The sequence below is a fragment of the Frankliniella occidentalis genome, unplaced genomic scaffold (assembly GCF_000697945.3).
Source record: "Frankliniella occidentalis isolate FOCC.00 unplaced genomic scaffold, Focc_3.1 Scaffold128, whole genome shotgun sequence".
NCBI classification, from domain to species: domain Eukaryota; kingdom Metazoa; phylum Arthropoda; class Insecta; order Thysanoptera; family Thripidae; genus Frankliniella; species Frankliniella occidentalis.
Genome location: NW_026267255.1, coordinates 2,226 through 8,355, shown reverse-complemented (window position 1 = coordinate 8,355; position 6,130 = coordinate 2,226).

The following is a 6,130-nucleotide window of genomic DNA, read 5'->3' as shown; positions in this document are numbered from 1 at the left end:
GGGGGGGGGTCTGAAATGAAAACAAAAGTGAGGGCTGGACCAGCGGCTAGGTCATTCAAAAAAAAAAAGTTGCTGAGGTTGCACCCTCAATCGATAGAGTTTAGCTAGAAATGGCGCTGTGCAAAGTTTGAGTGCTGTCCGACAACGTTTACCCGGCTCGGATCGGTATTTTCGTTTCGAGCCTGGAGAGGACGTCAGAGGGACCGCCATGTTGGAGGCGCCGCTGCGCCTATGTGGTGGGGCCAGCGGAGATGGCTTCCGGCACAAATCTAACCCTATGGACTCTACTTCTCAACCGGCAAGAAAAATCCGGCGTGGCGACACGCGCACCGCCTACAGGGGCGCAAGTGCCGCGGCGGACGCACCTCGCGTTTTACGGCACGGGCTGACTGTTTTGGAATGTTTCTTTCCATGGATACCAAGTCCACGCCACCCTCTTCCCAAAACCGTGAAGAACGCCGGGTAGCGGCGACGCGAACACCGCGAAACAGAGCCGGGAACGGGGTGGGCCCAGCTGGGCCCACACGAAATATCATGGGCCGACGCTGGGCCCGACCCACTACTAGTGCTCATAAAAGTGTTGAAAAATAACCGCCACCTCACACCAGGTAGGCAGCCTTAATGCATGCATGTACGGATGTTGCCTAGTCAACAGGCGGAAATGAATGCCAGGCGTGTTTTTGCAATTTTTACCCTTGTTCCAGGTGGGGCTACTTGGCAGGCGATACGTCATTCGAAAGGTTGCTGCATTTCCTTCACATTAGTGAAAAGAAAATCCAAAGTTTTCCATTAGTTAGCTATACAGCGGGATTTGCGCGGACCGAGACACTTAGGCCCCTTGGGTCAACGGGGTGACGGTGGCAACGGATTTTACGTGCGGGATGTAAAGTAGACACCCCAAGGTCACACATTCACCGCGGATCCATCCCGCTGGTCACGCGCCGCGTCCGCACCGCGCCCAACAATGTGCGAATCTCGTTCGCGCGCTTTCGGGAGCAACTCATAAAATCGCATTGGAGGACTTCGAAACGTTATCCGATTGGCCTTAAACTTGGCACAGGCCTACACTGACATGTTTCACACCGTTGGACAACCGAACCACGACATCGATTTTTAGCAGATGATACATCTAAAACATTACAACTACAGTATAACTATAAATGACATAGATGTGTCAGCATGCTTGTACTCTCAGGCAGCAGTAGCGAGCTTAATCAGCGGAGTCAATCTATATAGGAGGGTAGCGGAGGCAGGAGAGAGAGACAGCGAATAGATATTTGGGGCAGAGGCGGGACTGTGTTGCTCGCGCCGTCGCCCCGTCGGGCCGCCGCCGAACTTGAGCCGACGCCGAGCCGAGGCAGGGCGTGGCGACAAAAGCGCCCCGGCGCCAGCCTCCCGCTCCTTCCTAGCCGGCCAGCTCGCCTCGCGGCGGTCGCGGTTTCGCGCCCCATTGTTGCATGGTAGACGGCACAGAAACAAACTCGGGGTGAGCGGCAAATTCAAACTTGCTACAATTCCACAAGCTGCACAGACTTACATGGATCAAAAAGAAATAAATGGTACAACTTATACCCGTGTCCGTTTTAAATGTAAAGTAAAGGTCGATTCCGTTCAGAACTCCTAGCCGCATGTCTTTTTTACTCCCTCGCTGGCGTGCACCCGCGCGCACCATAAAAATACACTAACAATAATTATTGTTAATAAATGTTTCGTCAATTAACATCTAGTATCATCTGCTTCCACGATTCGTCCCTTGACGAAGCTTTTTTTCTTGGACACCCTATGTCCCATGGGAATAACATTGTACTAACACTGAGCTCAGGAGCTGTGTCATAGGAAGCTATGTACATACAGTAACAGTTTAAAACACATCTCTACATAAAAACAATTATTTTGACAAGAAATTCATTGAGTTAATTTAAAATAGTATTTTTAATCAAAGTTGAAGTAAAACTGAAAATGTCATCGAAAATAGATATTGATACGAAAACGTTTCTCAGGACGGGCGTAAACTAACGATATCCCTATAAATCAGTCCTCTAGTAAGTCCAAGTAGGTGCTCCACTTGGAGCAGGCGGGCGGCGACAGGGAGAGGACCAGCCTCCCGGAGGGTGCTGGCGTCCACCTGCCGCGGGGGGGCGCCCCTCTGCCAGGGGTCCACGCCGACGGGGCAGCGGCTGGCGCGGGTGGACTCCGGGACGTACGAGTAGGGGTCGTCGTCTCTCTCCACCGCTCCGTACTCCATGCCCTTGTGTTCCCGGGCAGCAGGCAGGGACGCCACTTGAAGGAGGGTTGGCGCTGCGGCGCCGGTCTGTACGAGGGCGAGTGGCTGCGCCTGTAGGCGTTGAAGGACGGCGACGCCCTGCGCTCCTCCTCGTCCTCCTCGTCGTAATGCTGTCGCATGAACATGCGTTCGGACGCGTCGAACGGCGACGCCGAGTTGGGGTAGTCTCCCCACATGTCGACGCCGTCCTCGTCCCAGTGCCGGGAGGAGGGCGATGTGGGCGATGGCGGGGTGCGCGCGCCGCCGTCGTGCCAGGTGTCGTCGTTGTGCTCGCGATAGCGCGGCGAACACTGGCGGCTGCGGGCGAACAGCACGGCCTCGCCCTCGTCCACGGCCTGCATGGCCTGCATCACGCTCTCCGCGGTCTCCTCCCCGACGAAGGGGATGTTGAGCTCGTCGTCCAAACGCGTCCCGAGGAAGTTGTTGTGTTGGTCCTTCCCTCCCAGAGCGGCTGTGCTGTGCCTCCGCCCCCAGGAGGGGCCCGGCATGTCCTCGTCGCTCAGAAACGTCGGGGATGGGCTGGAGGGAAAAACGGTATCATCATGATAACTGCAGTTAAAAACGACGTGTTTACTCACACATGAGTGTGGATGAACACACTTCAGGAACGGAGGAGAAAATGGACTTTGACCCACACCCACCTGTCGTCGTAGAGCTGGCCGCGAGGTGCTTGCGGCGGGATGCTGCGGGCTCGCGAGGCCGTCACGCAGAGCGAGCCGGAGAAGTCCCCGTACTTGGTGCAGGGCCTGCCCAGACAAAAATTCCCACATGTCCCACAGGTTTGTGGGTGGTATTTCATGTGGGAATTTTAAAAATCCCACATGGTGATTTTTCCCACATCAATGTCCCACAAGGTTTAATTGTGTCCCACACAAGTTGACGTCCCACAGGAAACGTGTCCCACAGGAGGCGGGACTTAGAATATTTTCTTGTTCCACCACTCAGGTCACCATGTTGTAGATAGTCATTGCTCCGCCTACTACACTCTAGCAGAAGGCGCTGTAGCGTAGATGGGAAAGTAACCACCTCGGAACTAGAAGGTTCCGGGTTCGAATACTGCCTGAACTTTTCATTTTTGAGCATTTAAAGTCAAATACCTCTACATAATTATATTCCTTATCTGTGTTTGAACATTGTCAACCGTATTTGGGTACTAGATTTTTGATCCGAAAAAAGAACCTGTTTTTCTCCTGTGGGATTTTGTCCTGTGGGGAATATATTTCATGTGAGAAATTTGAACATGTGGGAAAATTTTTCCCCTACCAAAAACCCACAGGAACCTGTGGGAAGTGACTTCTTGTGGGATGCTATGTGGGAATTTTGGTCTGGGTGGAGGCCGGGGCCACCTTGGGCGGCAGGGTCAGCCGATGCGACCACGGGCTGTCCGCCCCCGCCCCGCTGGAGGATCTGGGGTAAAAGATGGAAATATTAAAAAAATATAAAACTGCTGAAATGTTTTAGGAAAAATTCCGAAGAAATTTCAGAAGTATTGGAAACTTTCAAAGTTTTGGTTTTTAGTTAAATTTTTCAATTTTTGTCTGAAATATTTTACGCATTACATCTCTAGTCTGGAGGGGCGCTTGGCCTCCCGCGGCCCCGGGTCCTGGGCGCCCTCTGCCCTCCGCTTGGACGTGGCCGTCCTGGGCTGGGGGAGGCGCTCAAACCAGTCGAGCTTGGCGGTGGGGCGCGGCTGACGCAGCGCGGCCGGCTGCGCGGCGTCTCCACGGCACGGGATCCTGATGAAGCTGGAGAGAGGACTGGCCGCCCTGGATGCACCGGGCGGCCCGGACTTCACAAAAGTGGCTGGGCATGACGACCGCGAGCTGGAGGGCCCGAGGGATGTGGGGGCCGCTGTGTTGGGCGGGTGTGCTGGCTCCTTCCTGGCCTCCTTGGCCACGGAGGCGAGCGTCGCGCTGAGTCCCGACGCCAGCTTCTTGTTGAAGACCGTGCCGCCGCCCCGGATCAGCCCCACGGCGCGCAGCCGGTCCGTGTTGATGGTCCTCACCACGCCCTTGCCCATGAGCCTGGTGGGGACGTCCTCCTGCAGGATGCGCTCCACGCAGTCCACCCTGTGCGAGTCCTCGAGGGGGTCCTTGGGGGGCACGATGGACACGACCCCCGCCGAGGTTCGCCGGGCCGGGGCGCCGCTCAGCGCGCCCAGCATGGGGAGGGTTGGGACGGGCGCGGTCCCGGAGGCGGGCGCGGTGGACCGAGCGGAGGGCCTCCCGTTGGACCAGTCCGCCAGCAGCCTGGACACCACGTCGTCTGCATCGACCTTCTCATTCTGGGGGCGGAATTTTAGCAGGTTGCTCGATTCAGGTGTTGACTTGTTGGCAGTCAGCACGCTAGGAAGACTGCAAAGAGAAAGAGTCAGACAAAAGGATTTTAAGCACACAAAGTCTTATGGATTCATAGACAACTCATAAGACGCCTACCTTTTCCCCAACTGGGCGATATTTTGAGCGGAACAGCTTTCTTCTTTTCTTGGGCCTTCTGTGTCAACAAGCTAAAATTTCAGGAAAAGTAAATGAATACTCAATACTACCAGTCATTATATTTTCTTCCCAATTTACTAACCTTAAATAAAACTGGCGAACTCTAAAAAATAATAAACAGTGATCACACATAGATACGATTATATTTTGTAATTTAGTGCATAAATTTGAGATGGGCAAACAACTCCTACTGACATTTCCAGTTCCGGCGAGTTCATCTGCAACGGTGACAAATTTACGATTCAATTGTGATGGGAGGGGTGGCTTGTCCGTGCCATGAACTGAATGTGATTCTAGTTCTTCATCCAACTGATTTGATTTCGGCGATGTTCCCTTGTCTTGTACGCCTGTCGGCAGTTCTTTGGCACACATGTCGCCATGACTGCCAACTGTCTCACTTCTAGCCGTTGTGTCACTCCGAGCAGGTGCTGCCGGGCTTCTCACCTCGGCGGTGGCTGTTGTCGCCTCTGGGGTGGGGGCTGCTGCGCTGACAGCGGACACTGGCAGCACCTCATCCTGGCCACTGGTTTCGGCGCAGCTTAGATCCTCCTGCTCGCACGCCTTATCGAAGTCAAACGAGTCCTGGTTGACTTTCACTTCAGACGGTTTACCTTCGTCTTCCTTGGTGTTTTCATCGTCGCTGAGGCTTAGCAGATCATCAATCCTGGAAGAAAGATGCAAGCAAGCAATGTAGAAAAAAAGTTCCGTAAAGTAACGGACCGTGAAAGCAGATGACCCAAAGGACATTTTTGTCGTTATTTTGAACCTTGGAGTCAAATAAGTACAAACCAAGTTAACGAATTATCATTTCTACATTCGAGCACAGTACCGATATGATTTAGGTGGGGTTGAAGGAAAATTAAAAGTGTGTTTTGTTATCAAATAATAATAATGAAGTCAGTTTAGGATCGGTTTAGGACTCTAGGCCGGGAAAGCCTAGGCCTAGAGTCGTTCCATTGTGGCGGGTCTGGTCTGATTGAAGTCTGAGCTACAGTCGCCACTCTCACACCCACCGTCTTAACTGGGCGGTTAGAAGCTAGCTTCAATTTTGTAGGCCTACGCGGCGGGTGCCCGGTAAAGCGGCCAAGACGTTAGGGCAGTGGGCCGAGCCGAGCCTAGCGCAGCGGGCCGGGCAGAGACCTCAAACGGGCTGACTCGGACGGGCTCCCGGCCTGCGGTGCATAGGGCGACGAGTATGAGCCCGCCGGTGCCCGCCCAGAAATGAGCCCGCCGGAGCCCGCCCGCCCAGCCGACCTCGAGCCCGCACCAGTCCGCCACGGGCTCCGGCGGGCTGCCTGAGACTGCGCTAGAATCGCCTCCTCTCATTGGCTGCTGGGGACTGACGGGCTAG